Source organism: Crinia signifera, chromosome 2 (assembly GCF_055691185.1).
Source record: "Crinia signifera chromosome 2, ASM5569118v1, whole genome shotgun sequence".
In the NCBI taxonomy this organism is placed as follows: domain Eukaryota; kingdom Metazoa; phylum Chordata; class Amphibia; order Anura; family Myobatrachidae; genus Crinia; species Crinia signifera.
The window spans coordinates 333,709,436-333,726,932 of record NC_139218.1 but is presented as its reverse complement, the minus strand read 5'-3'; the positions used below and the strand labels follow the sequence as shown (position 1 = coordinate 333,726,932).

Here is a 17,497-nt window from a genome sequence, read left to right as displayed (position 1 = left end):
GATTTTTAAATTAAAGAAATTCTGGTATTGGTCATAGACTTAGCATACCGCTTTATTCTTGTGTACCCCTGAGGAAGTCTCTTTGGAGACGAAACGCGTCGGGTCTATCCATGCGGTTCTAAAGAATTCGATTCTGCCAACGCTTATTATGAATTGTTTTTAATAAATGTTATTGAGAATGTCCGATTGTCTTTTTGCCTAATAACTGAGCACATGACAAGGTGGTGGGAATTCTCAATCAGCGCCCTCTACATCTTTCTATTTGTCTTTGCCTTCATCTCCCACTAACAGGGGAGATTTTGTAGAGGTTGCACGCTTTACACTATTGGAAGCGCTCTCAGGGTTAACCCCCTTTTTGTATATATATATATATATATATATATATATATATATATATATATATATATATATATATATATATATATATATATATATATATATATATATATATATATATATATATATATATATATATATATATATAATGCCCCCATAGTGTATATACATACTGCCCCCCATAGTGCCATATACATACTGCCCCCCATAGTTCCATATACATAATAGTGCCATAATATAATAGTGTCCCCGTAGTGCCATATACATAAGTAGCCCCATAGTGCCATATACATAATAGTGGCCCCCATAGTGCCCTATACTGTACATAATGCCCCTCATAGTGCCCTATACATAATGCCCCATAATCCATATACATACTGCCCCAGCCTAGTGCCACATACATAATTGTGCCCCCTGTAGTGCCATATACATAGTAGTGGCCCCCATAGTGCCATATACATAATGCCATATACATACTGACTCCCCCCCATAGTGCCATACACATAATAGTGCCCCCCATAGTGCCATATATACATAATGCCCCTTGTAGTGCCATATGAATTACGCCCCAAGTTATACTCACCACCTCTGCTTCTGTGGATCTCACAGGGGGACGCGTCGAACTTCTAGCTGCCAGTGCAGCTGCCTCTCAGACATTGTGACAGGCGCAGTCTGAGCAGCAAGAGTACAGAAGCAGGGAGAATGCCAGCCCTGGTGATGGGGGTGCCAGACATTAGGGTGTGCCTAGGTACACGCAGGGCTTAAAGTGGTTATGCAGAGGTGGGGGAACTCATTGCTCTATGCCACCTAGGATAGGGCCAGTGATAGGGTTTTTGGCATTCCCCTGCAATATAGAATGCTTTTTCTGTGAGAATTACTGTGCAGGGCTAATGTGGAGGTAAAAATGTTCCACCTCACCATTAGAGGTGGTGGAACTCAGTTCCACCCTGTTCCCCCTCACTTTAACTCCTGGGTACACCATGCATACACCGTGCGCACACTTATCCTTAATATTGTTTTATGTGGCAGAGAACTGCCCATTTTTCTATTTTAGCTAAATATCAATCTGTACTGTAATTTAAAAAACGACCCCGTTCAGAACTGGGGGGGGGGGGGGGGGGGGGGAAATGTCTGCCATGCCTCATTAAAATCAATTTCATGGAAAAATTGACTACATTAATATATAACTAGGTTGACTACACCAGTGCTTCTCCTTCCCCTATGTTGCGATTTGCCGGTGGGGATGTGTGAAACGCAGCACTGATGCAGGGGTGAGAGTGAAGCTGTTTGGTGTCACCAGACTGAAGGGTGACACCCTGGTGCTGGCCACACCCCCTAGTGACGTCACTGTGCACTGCCAAACGTCTGCTGAATGCACTACTGTAAGTGGGTCATCCTATATATAAAAAGTCATTGTTATAGCATATACTGAATGCTTCTGAACATTACTGGCAACAAAGTAAATAAGCATTTGCCAGAAAGTGGGTGTATAGAGGTTCATCGATTTACATTATGGTGGGTGGCAGCTTTCGTCTCGCAGTCCACTGCGAATTGTCGCATTAGTGGTCAAGTCTGAATTTGTCCCCCTGTACGGAAGAGGGATGAGCATCATTACTAAATATTAAAGTTCAGATTATCAGAAAAAGAACTTGTAGTACAGTTAACTTTATGCATAGTGCGGTTTGAAATCATTATGTTCTTTTATAAAACGTTAAGCATTTAGATCCTAAAAAGAGTAGGAATTTATTAAACATTTTAGCCACATAGATAACGTTTTCCATACACAATGCCTGCATCGAGACCAGGGAAACATGGCAAACAACTTTAACCAGTTTAATTTCCCATCTGCATCCTGTGCCCCAGAGAACCAGGGATGTTGACGATTGTCTTTAGAAGGCTTTCAAGAGCACTTTGTGCTTTGCAGAAGCAGCAGAGCAAATACATACTTTAAAATAACGCATACAAAGAATTGCTGCCTTACCAAGCTTACAATGTCTACTGTGAGCCTTTACGTATCAGTAACTATTAAAATGAATTTGTCATGCAGTTTTGACAAATTTAAAAGCATCCTTAGAAGTGACTTACTCAAGAACGTGCTAGGGTCGATATTTCAATATTCTAACAACCATGGGTCTATTTGCCAATAGGCCCATCATTTACATCCACATGGATTTAAATCAAAACCCTTGAATGTCCTTTAACAGAGCCATCACTTGTAACTGTTCCATTTATAAGGGAACTACTGGGAGGTAAGGAAATTCTATACTATACTATTTTAAAATTAATTGTTTTTCAGCTAATTTATGTTCAGCTAATTTATGTATTGTTAAATGCTGAGAAAATCTTGTAGAGTTTTATAAAGAAGCAATAATAATATTATCCCCTTCACGACATTTGACGTATATATACGTCATGGCCGGGAAGTACTTCCCGACACATGACGTATATATACGTCATGACTTTAAACTGTCACTGCGTCTAGAGACGCAGTGACAGAGGGACGATGTCTGCTGTCCCTGACAGCAGACATGTCCCTGCATGCCCAGGGGGGGCTGCGATGCCGCCCCCCCGTCGGCGATCGCTGCGATTGGCTGTTCAGTGTGAACAGCCATTCACAGCGTTTTCCTGTGTTACCAGCGAATCAGACGCTCGGTAACACAGGTGTCAATCACCGCCGGGCGTCAGGGGGCCTGAGGGGGTCATCGGTGACGATGACACCTCACCCCACCCTCACCCCACCTGCCCCCAAGGCTGTGATTGGTCCGTGGGACCCACGGACCAATCACAGCCAAGGCGCGACATTTAAACTAACGGTGACTGCGCTGCAGACGCCATTCCGGTCTGGAATAGCGTGCAGAGCAGTCACCGTGCCTATCTGCCGTGATACTGACCTGATCCTTGCTAATACTTACCTGATCCTTGCAAATACCTTACCTGATCACTTGATCACTGCTTGTAGCGTGCTGGACGCTTCCTGGATCTGACTTCCTGAGACTTCCTGCTGCTGCAGTGTGATAGAGAGATAGAGAGAGAGATAGAGAGAGATAGAGAGATAGTGACAGAGAGAGCTATATTTTGTGTCTGCTACCCCCCCCTTTTTGGGGGTGCAGGTTTTTTTTATATATATATAACTGTCAGTGCTGCTGCTGCAGTGTCATAGAGTGATAGATAGTGATAGATAGTGAGAGATAGTGAGAGATAGTGAGAGATAGTGAGCGATAGAGAGATTTGTGTCTGCTACCCCCCCTTTTTGGGGGTGCAGGGTTTTTTTTTTTATATATATATAACTGTCAGTGCTGCTGCTGCAGTGTCATAGAGTGATAGATAGTGAGAGATAGAGAGAGATAGTGACAGAGAGTGATAGAGAGTGTATATTTTGTGTCTGCTACCCCCCCTTTTTGGGGGTGCAGGTTTTTTTTTATACATATAACTGTCAGTGCTGCTGCTGCAGTGTCCTAGAGTGATAGATAGTGATAGATAGTGATAGATAGTGAGAGATAGAGAGAGATAGTGACAGAGAGTGATAGAGAGTGTATATTTTGTGTCTGCTACCCCCGCCTTTTGTGCTGATCACTATATCTGAGGTGATCAGCAACTTTTTGGGGGCGCAGAGGTTTTTTTTTTTATATATACCTGTCAGTTGCTGCCAGTTGCACTGTCAGTTGCACCAAAGGTTGTGCACCTGCTGCCCCTCACTGGTAATCAGTGTCGCATCACTGATCACCTTTTTTTTTTTTTTGTGGGTGCTGTGTGGTCTTTTTTTAATTTTTTTTTTACACACACTGTGATTTTGTGGGTGTCCTGTGGCCACTGTGCGCTGATCAGTGACGTACATCACTGATCAGCTTTTTCGGCACAGGGTTGATCTATTTTTTTTTTTTTTTTGATCAAATTCCTGTTGCCTTTGAGCGCTGTTCAGTGACGGACGTTACTGACCAACATCTGTGCTCAATTTTTGGCGCAGGACCTTTTTTTTTGTTTTTTTAACCCCTTCAATTTTTTTTTTTTAACCCCTTCAATTTTTTTTTTTTTTTAACCCCTTCAATTTTTTTTTTTGTATAAAGTATTTTTTTTTTTTCTGCACTACATACACACTACACACTACATACCCCCCGGGTTGAAATAAAGTTTGTACCCCCCCCCCCCCCCCTACACTATACACGTGTTGAAACATTTCACTACCAGTAACACAAAAATAAAAATGGCATCCCAAATGTCATCCCAAATGTCATCCCAGTCATCCAGAAGAATGTATTCAGTGGAGGAGGCATATGCCATGCTTGCCTCTGACTCTGACACAGCCAGTGATGCAAGCGGGGAATTTGAAGGATTCGTCTTAAGCTCCTCTTCCTCCTCTGGTGATGAGGGACCCCCTCAAAGACGCCCCCGTAGAGCAGCTGAGACACCCCCCCCCCCAATAATTGATCTCGTATGGACCCCACCACCAGACAATTTTGAGCCCCAGGTTCCTGAGTTTTTGGCCATGCCAGGAATCCAATTTGATTCCACAGGTCTCAGAGAAATTGACTTTTTCAAATTATTTTTCTCTGATGATTTTATAAATTTAATGGTGGACCAAACTAATTTATATGCCCAGCAGTTTATTGCTCAAAACCCCACGTCATCATTTGCTAGGTGGACCCCTGTAGATGCAGTAGAGATGATGACATTTTGGGGTCTGGTGTTTCATATGGGCATAGTAAAAAAGCCACAAATTAGGCAATATTGGAGTACAGATGTTCTGTACAGCACCCCATTTTACCGTATGGCCATGACTCGGACTCGTTTTGAAGCAATCCATAAATTTATACATTACACCGATAATGCACAGTGCCCACCCAGAGATGATCCCACCTTTGACAGGCTATTCAAAGTCAGGCCGGTCATTGATCATTTCAGTGCCAAATTTGCAGAGCTATACATCCCTGATAAATGTATTAGTATCGACGAGTCCCTTATACATTTTAAAGGAAGGGTTAAATTCCGCCAGTACCTTCCCAGTAAGAGGGCAAGGTATGGCATAAAAATGTATAAGCTGTGTGAAAGCACCACAGGGTACACCCACAAGTTTAGGGTATATGAAGGGAAGGATTCAAGAATTGAACCGCCAGAATGCCCCCCCTCCCTCGTAGGTGTTAGTGGAAAAATTGTCTGGGATTTAATGCACCCCTTCCTGGATAAGGGTTATCACCTCTATGTGGATAACTTTTACACTAGCATCCCCCTGTTTAAGGCCCTTGGTTCAAGAGGTACAGCAGCTTGCGGTACTGTGCGCAAGAACCAAAGAGGCCTCCCAAAAACGCACATTGCCCAAGTACTAAGAAGGGGTGAAAGCAGGGGAATATGCACCGAAAATATGTTGTTGGTCAAATATAAGGACAAGAGGGATGTCCTTATACTGACAACAATTCATGGAGACAGTACCACCTCCATCCCTGTACGAGGTACCAGTACCCACACCTCAAAACCAAATTGTATCCTAGATTACAATAAGTACATGGGCGGAGTGGATCTTTCAGATCAGGTACTGAAGCCGTACAGTGCCCTGCGGAAAACAAATATCTGGTACAAGAAGCTGGCCGTGTATATCATCCAGATGGCACTGTATAACGCTTACGTGCTATTCCGTTCTACCGGCCAGAGGGGGACATTTATGCACTTTCAAGAGGAAGTCATAAAGGGCCTAATATTTGGGAGCCAGCAGGCAGAGGGCCCCAGTACTTCTAGTACTGGCCCCCGTATTGTACCAGGGCAGCATTTTCCCAACGAAATCCCCTCCACTGCAAGAAAGGGCAGGACACAAAAAAGGTGCAAAGTTTGCTATAAAAAGGGAATAAGAAAGGAAACTATTTTCCACTGTGAAAATTGCCCCGACAAACCCGGCCTATGTATAAAGGAGTGTTTCAAAATATACCACACATCTATGGATTATTAGGTTCATCATTTCACCGTGCTTCGGGGGTCTTGCTAATGCCACATAGCACCCACCATTCATTCCACCAGAATCTGAGCTGCAAAATCCAAAAATTACTCATTCCCTTCTGAGTCCTGCCATGCGCCCAACTGGTATTTTTTGGTCACATGTGAGGCATTGCCGTACTCTGGAGAAATGGGGGCACAGATTTTGGGGTGCTTTGTCTCCTTCATTCCTTGTGAAAATGAAAAATTTTGAGCCAGAACTTCATTTTTGTGTTAAAAAATGTAATTTTTCATTTTCACAGCCCAGTTGTACCAAAATTGGTGAAACCCCTGGGGGTTTGAAATGTACACTATACCCCTAGATGAATTCCCTGAGGGGTGTAGTTTGCAAAATGGGGTCACTTGTGGGGGGGTTCCACTGTATTGGTAATGCAACATAGCACCCACCATTCATTCCACCAAAATCTGTGCTGCAAAATCCAAAAATCACTCCTTCCCTTCTGAGTCCTGCCATGCGCCCAACTGGTATTTTTGGGTCACATGTGAGGCATTGCCGTACTCGGGAGAAATTGGGGCACAGACTTTGGGGTGCTTTGTCTCCTTCATTCCTTGTGAAAATGAAAAATTTTGAGCCAGAACTGCATTTTTGTGTTAAAAAATGTAATTTTTCATTTTCACAGCCCAGTTGTACCAAAATTGGTGAAACCCCTGGGGGTTTGAAATGTACACTATACCCCTAGATGAATTCCCTGAGGGGTGTAGTTTGCAAAATGGGGTCACTTGTGGGGGGGTTCCACTGTATTGGTAATGCAACATAGCACCCACCATTCATTCCACCAAAATCTGTGCTGCAAAATCCAAAAATCACTCCTTCCCTTCTGAGTCCTGCCATGCGCCCAACTGGTGTTTTTTGGTCACATGTGAGGCATTGCCGTACTCGGGAGAAATTGGGGCACAGACTTTGGGGTGCTTTGTCTCCTTCATTCCTTGTGAAAATGAAAAATTTTGAGCCAGAAGTGCATGTTTGTGTAAAAAAATGTAATTTTTCATTTTCACAGCCCAGTTGTACCACAATTGGTGAAACCCCTGGGGGTTTGAAATGTACACTATACCCCTAGATGAATTCCCTGAGGGGTGTACTTTGCAAAATGGGGTGACTTGTGGGGGGGTTCCACTGTATTGGTGCTTTGGGAGTCTTGCTAATGCAACATAGCACCCACCATTCATTCCACCAAAATCTATGCTGCAAAATCCAAAAATCACTCCTTCCCTTCTGAGTCCTGCCATGCGCCCAACTGGTATTTTTTGGTCACATGTGAGGCATTGCCGTACTCGGGAGAAATTGGGGCACAGACTTTGGGGTGCTTTGTCTCCTTCATTCATTGTGAAAATGAAAAATTTTGAGCCAGAAGTGCATGTTTGTGTAAAAAAATGTAATTTTTCATTTTCACAGCCCAGTTGTACCACAATTGGTGAAACCCCTGGGGGTTTGAAATGTACACTATACCCCTAGATGAATTCCCTGAGGGGTGTACTTTGCAAAATGGGGTGACTTGTGGGGGGGTTCCACTGTATTGGTGCTTTGGGAGTCTTGCTAATGCAACATAGCACCCACCATTCATTCCACCAAAATCTGTGCTGCAAAATCCAAAAATCACTCTTTCCCTTCTGAGTCCTGCCATGCGCCCAACTGGTATTTTTTGGTCACATGTGAGGCATTGCCGTACTCGGGAGAAATTGGGGCACAGACTTTGGGGTGCTTTGTCTCCTTCATTCCTTGTGAAAATGAAAAATTTTGAGCCAGAAGTGCATGTTTGTGTAAAAAAATGTAATTTTTCATTTTCACAGCCCAGTTGTACCACAATTGGTGAAACCCCTGGGGGTTTGAAATATACACTATACCCCTAGATGAATTCCCTGAGGGGTGTACTTTGCAAAATGGGGTGACTTGTGGGGGGGTTCAACTGTATTGGTGCTTTGGGAGTCTTGCTAATGCAACATAGCACCCACCATTCATTCCACCAAAATCTGTGCTGCAAAATCCAAAAATCACTCCTTCCCTTCTGAGTCCTGCCATGCGCCCAACTGGTATTTTTTGGTCACATGTGAGGCATTGCCGTACTCGGGAGAAATTGGGGCACAGACTTTGGGGTGCTTTGTGTCTCCTTCATTCCTTGTGAAAATGAAAAATCTTGAGCCAGAAGTGCATGTTTGTGTAAAAAAATGTAATTTTTCATTTTCACAGCCCAGTTGTACCAAAATTGGTGAAACCCCTGGGGGTTTGAAATGTACACTATACCCCTAGATGAATTCCCTGAGGGGTGTAGATTGCAAAATGGGGTGACTTGTGGGGGAGGTTCCTAACTTTTAGCACTTATGGTGCCTAGAAACCTACATGGTGCCTAAAAAAAAATCTCATAAAAAGGAGGCTCCAAAATCAAGTAGGTGCTCCTTCTATTATGAAGCCTGTGGTTTGGTCAACGTGCACACTAGGGCCACATATAGGATATTTTTGAAAACAAAAGAATTGGGGGAATCAATTTTTAGTCACATTTCTCTAGTAAAATCTACTGTATTCGTTAGAAAAATGTATTAAAATTGAAACTCTGCAAAAAAAAGAAATTTTGAAATTTCACCTACACTTTGTTTTAATTCCTGTGAAACACCTAAAGGGTTAACAAACTTCCAAAATGCTGTTTTGAATACTGTGAGGGGTGCAGTTTTTGAAATGGCATCATTTATGGGGGTGTCTCGGTACTCTTTACCTAGAACGGCGCCCATCGGGGTGATCGCGGGATCGCGGGCAGTACATAAACGGCCGCGACGCGATGCCCACGATCACCGCGATTTTCCCATAGGGAACAATGTTAAAAAGCCAGATTGACCGCGATTTTGCATTCAATGCCTCAATGCCCGCGATTTTACCATAGGAATCAATGTTAAATGGGCTACAGAGCCCAAATAGGCTCAATTAACCCTTAAATGTCACCCCAATTTTTTGACGCCACCCCGCGGTACGCGTCCTCCGACCTTTTCATGCCCTACTATCCACGTCGGCGTGGAGTTGAGAATAGAATAGTGTGGCGAGCGTAGCGAGCCACCGAGCCCGAAGCGTGGCGAGCGCAGCGAGCCCCGCGAGGGGACGCGGATACCTTCACAGTTATACGCGTCCCCTCGCGGACTTCACAGGTGTCCGTGGCGACACCGACACCTGTGAAGCCCGCGAAGGGACGCGTTTACCTGTGAAGGTATCCGCGTCCCCTCGCTGCGCTCGCCACACTATTCTATTCTCAACTCCACGCCGACGTGGATAGTAGGGCATGAAAAGGTCGGAGGACGCGTACCGCCGCCCCGCGCGGGCTCGCTGCGCTCGCCACGCTTCGGGTTGGCGTGGATCGTGGGGTGGCGTAAAAAAATTGGGGTGACATTTAAGGGTTAATTGGGTCTATTTGGGCTCTGTAGCCCATTTAACATTGATTCCTATGGGAAAATCGCGGGCATTGAGGCATTTTACATTAAAATCGCGGTCAATTAGGCTTTTTAACATTGTTCCCTATGGGAAAATCGCGGTCATCGCGGGTACACGATTTTGATGTACCCGCGATGCCCGCGATTTTTTACCCCCGACGCCCGCGATTCTGATCGCGGGCGCCGTTCTAGGTAAAGAGTACCGGTGTCTCACATACAAGTCCCTCAAAGTCACATCAGAACTGAACTGGTCCCTAAGAAAAACAGTGTTTGAAATTTTCTTGAAAATTTGAGAATTTGCTATTCATATTGTAAGCCTCCTAGTGTCCCAAAAAATTAAAAGGAAGTTGAAATAATGATGGAAACATAAAGTAGACATATGGTCTATGTTAGTTATTAACTATTTTGAGTGGTATGATTATTTGTCTCACAAGCAGAAAATTTAACATTTTGCAAATTGCTAAATTTTCTATTTTTTCACGATATTTTGGTATTTTTCACAAAAAAACACAGACTGTATCGACCCAAATTTACCACTAACTTGAAGTACAATGTGTCACGAGAAAACAATCTAAAAATCACTGGGATAAGTAAAAGCAAAAAAAAGTTATCACCACTTAAGTGAGACATGTCAGATTTGAAAAAAAGGGCTCTGTCATGAAGGCACAAACTGGCTCTGTCATGAAGGGGTTAATAATATACAGTAGTTTGGTAATTTTACAAGAAGACATACTGTAATACAATCAGAAAGTCCCAGTTTGTACATTGAATGTCCACACTCATAAATGCTAATGTATACTCCTAGCTCCCCAAAGAGATCACTAACTTCATACAGACATGAAAAAAGGAGAATGAGCTCCTACCTGTCATTTTTCAAACCCAAATATGTAAAAAAGATAAGTGATCTTGTGCGCTGGCACCGTTCCCCAAGTGAAACACCGTGAGGGTATAGATTAATATAAACAAAATAGTACTCTCCTTATCTTTAGTTTCTTCGCCTGACTAGAGGCTCACCATAGATTGATTGAATGGCGATATGAAAAAGATAATAAGTATATCATAGTGTGATACTGTTACGGCATTTTATTTTTGACATTCATTAAAAGGCAAAATCACACAAAACAAATATTAAGCAACCCAGTTGCTATAAACGACAAAAGATTGGGTGGAGGTTTACCAGATTCTGGTGTTTAAAGAGCCTGTAGGAAGACCTTGTTATCCTCAAATGACTTCGGTTCTCCGGAAAACCGAAAGTCCAAACTGCTTCAAAAATCAGTTCTGGTCCCAGTCCACCTTCAGTGACACACTCCTGGCTGCTGCTGCAACGCGTATCGGGATCCAATGTCCCTTCCTCAGGCAGTGATCAGTGCTGCAGGCATTGGTTTCAGCGCATAGTGTCTAGACTCAAAACCAAATACCACAATTTTTCAAACCCAGCCTGTAACATGGCAGCTAGGTTTAAAAAGCGAGGGGGAAAGAGGTGGAACGGAGTTCCACCACCTCTTTTGGTGAAGTGGAACATTTTTACCTCCACATTGATCCTGCACAGTAATTCTCATGTCAAAAACCCCATCACTGGCCCTGTTTCTGACTAATGGGGTGAGGGGGTAATTGGGTGGCATAGAGAAATAGAGTTCCCTCAGGAGTTCACTCATAGGCCTTTATGCAGATCTGATCGCAGTACAAATTTGTTTGGAAAATGGGCAAAACCATGTGCACTGCAGGTGGGGCAGATGTAACATGTATAGAGAGTTAGATTTGTGCGAGTTATTTTGTTTCTGAGAAGGGTAAATACTGGCTGCATTATTCTTATATGGCAATTTAGAATTCAGTTTCAATACACACCACCCAAATTTAACTCTCTCTGCACATGTTACATCTGCCCCCCCCTGCAGTGCACATGGTTTTGCCCATTTTCCAAACAAATTTGTACTGCGATCAGATCTGAATAAGGGCCATAAAGTGGTCATGAGTTACCACCTCATGATGACCACTTTAAGCCCTGCATGGCAGTAAGGATCTGATTGGCTGGCTGTTTATCACTCAATTTTATCACTTTTTGAAGCTCGACACATCTGGTCCAGTGTTACAAAGAACACATCTCATCTTTTTATTTTTTTAAACTTTGAGGGCTTTGAATTCTCTTTCATTTAAATAAAGTTTTCTTAGGTTAGTTTTTGTAGTATTGTACCAATTCTTCAAAGACTTTGATGAACTCCACTGAAGATTTTGTCTCCCCGACACATCCTCAGTAATTTGCATTGAAATTCAGCTTTAAAATACATTTGGAACACACTTGGAACACAGGAGGACTACTTCTGCTTTGTGGCGAACGGAAATTGCTAAATTCCGGTGTGGTGAAACGCCATCTTACTTCTGGATTGGGATTCAAACACATGCGCACATTGTGGGCCAAGACAATTAGAGGCAAATGAACACCAGGGGCCAAATGTAATAGGATGCGAGAATCAGAAAGTGCGAGATTTTGGGAGAGTTTTCCTATTTCTTTAAAGAGGCAATCATTTACACTGAAAAACCAGGTTGATTTTACAGAATAATTGATCGCTGTTTTAAAGAAATAGGAAAACTCTCCAAAATCTCGCACTTTCTGATTCTCACACCCTACTACATTTGGCCCCAGGTGTAATTTTTATTACATAGGGTAACCATTTGAGTACCAACATCTCTGTGAGAGATGTGCAAAATATTTGCTAAGAATGCCAGCCTCACATTTGTTATATTTGCTTCGCAATTTTCACACGCATTTTTAACAAATTCACTTGGCACTCAAAGGGTTAAGAGTGCTCTTTTGAATCTTTTGGCATGCTTCCGATAAAGAACTCTAATATGTCCGAAACACATCAAGCGTGGCACCATTGTACTATTGTTATTCATCCATGGTGTGTTGCTGGGCGTTGATTTCAACATCTGAAAGCAAAATATAACCCTTCCATTACACATCCAGGACCCACCACTCCGTTGTGCCTCATTGAAATTTATGTATATATGCGGTTATACAAAACAGGAAAAACATTACTGATATGCAGAGTGGGAGGAGTGCCACCCATGTACCTCTGCCACTTCAGGCCTGGCATAAGTACAATGCCACAATTTATTTTGGGTATCCCATGATAGGAAATTATTCACATTCATATGTTAATTCTTATTATATTATAATTAATTAGTTACATTTATGGAAAATAATCACATTAGAATTACATGACTGCAGAAAACTTGTTTACAATGAATCACATTTACTTTTAATTATACTTTTAAAGTGTGAAAGGAGTAAACAAATGTGGCTGATTTAATTAGCTACAAGGTCATTAGCTGTGTTACCCCAAATTTAGCCTGCACTCTGGATTTGTTTTCGGGTCTGAATATACTGGTAAAGAAATACCTGATAAACAGCCTGTTATTGGTTCCCACGAAAGCAGCTTTCAGGACGGCTTTGCATAGTGCTCCGCTATGCAGCGCTGTCCCCCCCCCCCCCCTTTGTCGGTGCCGGGCAGGGGAAAAGACACTCAGTTGGTATGCACTGAGCGGCTTTCCCCGCAGCCATGAACGCTATCATCGCTGTCCATACACGCTGAGCATAGTCGTCCAGTGTGTATGGACCTTAAGAAGATTAGCAGGAACATCTGATGTGCTGCACATCAGATTGGCCGACCCGATGCCAACTGCATGCAGGTTAATGTGGAGTGGAAGAACAAATTGCATGGTCATAGGGCCTAATTCAGACCTGACTGCAGGAAAAATTTGTTCTCAAAATGGGCAAAACCATGTGCACTGCAGGTGGGGCAGATGTATAATGTCCAGAGAGAGTTACCTTTGTGTGAGTTATTTTGTTTCTGTGCAGGGTAAATACTGGCTGCTTTATTTTTGCTCTGCAATATAGATTTCAGTTTGAACACACCCCACCCAAATCTAACTCTCTCTGCAGAGAGAAATCTATAATAACGACAAAAAATTTAATGATAATTACTTAAAAAAAATGGCAAATTATGCAAATTCATATCTGCATAAAATGTGCAATCAAAGGGTCCGTACAATCATCAGGAGTTATCAGTATCTGCATTTGTTAAAATTGATCTTATAAATCTAATGCACCAGGTATCCCTTGGTAGTCTCTGACCTGGACACTGACCCCTCAGTGCTTGGCTTCCAAGATCAGACAAGATTGGGCATTCCAGTGAGGTATGGCAGCACTAGCCCGATCATTAGAAATGAGAGTGTATGGTTATCAAATTGAGCGGTGCATTACAGAAATAATCTCTATTGCTCAAAAGGTATAGCAGGGATTCACTTCCAAATAAACTGGATGAGAGAGTGCAGGAGAATAGTAAATAGAACAGAGAGACCACTTGTGCCCTAACGTCTGCTGTCCACATCCCACAAAGATGGTGGATGGGAGAGAGAGTGGTATAAATCCTACAGGTAAAAACAATAAAGCCAAGTGTGTGTGTTACGGCAATTAAGGGCTTATTCAATTATGTCCTAATTTTCAGCTTCCTGAAATATCAGGACATACCTATTCAATGTGGCCGTTTTCGGACGTTTTTATGCCGACACAGTTTTGGCTTTCATAAAATAAAAAATAAAAAAGAGTGTAATCAGCATCAGCAGAGTATAGATGAAAACGGACTCATTTTTGACCAAAACAAATGGAACGGTGAGTAATACGCTCCACATGTTCCCCGACAGCGCCCATTTTTCTGTCAGTGGGAAAATCAGACCTAGGTGTACAGTGGTAAGAAATAGACAAAGCAAGTACAAAAGCATTCACACACAACATAAATGTTAACATTCCTTATTTTAGGTGTACTTTTCAACCTCTGGTTGCTCTATGCTGTGAAATAGGATCAATCAAATTTATTATTCTTCCAATAAACACTTAAAGTGGGTGTCACAGGCTTAAGTGTTTAATAATTACACTGTTAGCTATTCAGGGACAGAGTAAAATATAATATAAATATAATGTCTCACTCTCCCTATATACCAGATTCCGACAGTTTCCAACAGTACATTAACATTTGGTATTAAAGGGTACCGACTGTCGAGCGTTGGAAAGTCGGTAAATTGTCGGAATCGGCCGCGGATTTCGGAACACAGCTGCGAATTCGACAATCCGCGGCAGTTTCTGACAAAACAGATCAGACTTTTAAAAAAAAAGTCAGCACTCACCTATCCAATGCTGTTGGTAACGGCAGCATTGAATAGGTAAGTGCATATATTTCCCCTGGCGGGAAATATCGTCACAGATAAAGGTATTGCCCAGTTTCCAGATGGTAGTACCGAATCTCTGGTGGGTGCCAAAGACCAGAAAATGTGGAACTGGAAACACTGATGAGATGTGACATTCCAACACAGTGCAGCAATGGGCAGCGTGAGGTTAGAATGAGTTTAAGTTACCCCATCCCATTGTTGGCAGGAAGAGTCGCACTGACTTTGGCTGGCATAAATGTAACTGCTGCCTACAGGGGAACTAATGTGGGATGCATAATTCTACAGGACATGCTAGACAACAAAACTGTCTAATAATATGAGAGAACTCAGATTTAAAGTAGAATTATGCACATATTCCATTCCACATTTCCAATCAGCGACCTTCCTTGATGGTGGCAGCATAACCAAATTCTCTGCAAATACTGAATCAGGCTTTGCATTTTAACTACGGTTTGTTTCTTCATCTACAAACACGTTCTAGAATAAATCACATTATGCACATCAGATGTTCTACCTGAATGTCACATTACTACAGGAATCAGAAATATAAACAAAACTAAGCTCATGCATATGAACTATACACAGTGTTGTGCTCCTGCGATGCCACTTGCAAAGATAAATTAGGTTGTCAGCACACAAAGATAAAAGGGGCCCATTATGAAGGATCGCATTTACAATGTGATCTGGGCGGAATATTACAGCCCAGGATCGCAATGTAAAATGCGATCCTATCACTGGAATGTATTAACCCCCGCGCAGGGACAGGGCTCCGAAAGAAGCCAGACCCTGCAATGTGCTGAGCCGGGTGCCAGGGGGGTCTACGCAAGCACTGTAAGCACTGCCCCCGGCAGCAGTGTGGTCTGTACCCCATAGGCTACAATGGGCTACTGCCATCTCAGAATGGCGGTAGCCCAGGGATGCAAAGCGCGGTTGTCCAAAGTTGATACATCAGCCAGCTTCACATCCCCCCATAGCAACCTATCGCAGGAGGGACCGGAGATTCCTTGTGCGGTCCCTCCTACATACATTCGGGTGATAATTAATAGATCATATTAAATGATAAATGGGCCCACAGTGAGAAATGTGGAGACCAGAAAAGGTATCAGAGAATATCAATATATTTACTAGGAGGATTTTTGGTACTTGTTTCCTAGCACGGCGCCCCCGATTTTGATCGAAGTGCATCTTATCGCATTGCATGCAATAAAGCGGCATGCGATGCGATTTTTTATTGTACAAGCACCCTGATGGGTGCTTACAATGTTAAATGCACCCCCATTGTCACCGCCACCCCCACTATCAACGCCAACCCGAAGCGTGGCGAGCGGCGGCGGTACGCGTCATCCGACCTTTTCATACCCCCACTAACCACATCCGCGTGGAGTTGATTCTAGATAGTGTGGCGAGCACAGCGAGCCACGAGCCCGAAGCGTGGCGACCGCAGCGAGCCCCGCGAGGGGACACGGATTACTTTACATGTATTCCGTGCTCGGTGGCTCGCTGCGCTCGCCACACTATCTAAAATCAACTCCACGCCAAAGTGGATAGTGGGGGGTATGAAAAGGTCGGAGGACGCGTACCGCCGCCCCTCTTCGGGTTGGTGTTGATAGTGGGGGTGGTGTTGACAATGGGGGTGCATTTAACATTGTAAGCACCCATCAGGGTGCTTGTACAATTAAAAATCGCATTGCATGCCATTTGCTGCCATGCGATGCTATGCGATATTTCATTGTACAAGCACTCCTGTTAATTTAACGGCAAGATCGCATCGCAAACATCGCACACCACTAAATACGGTATGCGATGGGCACCGTACTGGATTCCCCCCCCCCCCCCCCCACACAGTATGCTGAGCGATCTGTGCTTAGGCAGCTTGCTCAGCACCGGGCACCCGTTGCCCTGTGTGTACAGGGCTTAATGGTGCATGTTTTACAGGTTTTCCCTGTACCACAAGTAATAGAATTAGCAACCACTATGGAACTTTTATAAAGGGGTCAGTGCCACCCCCTCCCCTCTCACCTGTGTACTCCTCCTCCCTGCACCTCTTTCGGGTGTAGGGAGGAGGAGCCCAGCAAGCCATCTGAGCAGGAGGCTGCCGGGCACAGCAAGAGGGAGAGAGCCACGGAGACCCGCTCACCCCTGCCTGCTGCTTCGCAAAGGGCAGGGATACTAGTTAGTACATATGTGATTAGTATCATTGCGATGTGTGGCTGGATGTACCGCAACTGCTTGGTCCACCGATGTTCATCACATTAGATCAGGGGAACTCAAAATAATTTGCTCTGGGGGCCCCGTAAAACAATAAAGATGATTACTAGACCAAGGCAAGTCACGGCAGAATGGTCTCCACATGTGAGGTCAGCAGACTGCACATGCACCTGCTAACCTCACTGGCAAATCCCTATAGAAGCTTATGGACTTCCACGTTTTCCAGGTCACCCGGCAGGTGCACTCATTACTCACTGACACATTTTAAAAGATCCACAGGTGGAGCTAATTATTTCACTTGTGATTCTATGTGGAGACATGGAAAACGTGCACTGTGTGG

General features: G+C 43.6%; 1 protein-coding gene across 1 annotated transcript in view; it reads right to left on the bottom strand.

Annotated features, from left to right (window-relative positions):
- Positions 1-17,497, bottom strand: part of LOC146057790 (electroneutral sodium bicarbonate exchanger 1) — a 170,104-nt gene that overhangs the window by 144,515 nt on the left and 8,092 nt on the right. The gene's annotated exons all lie outside the window — the stretch shown is intronic.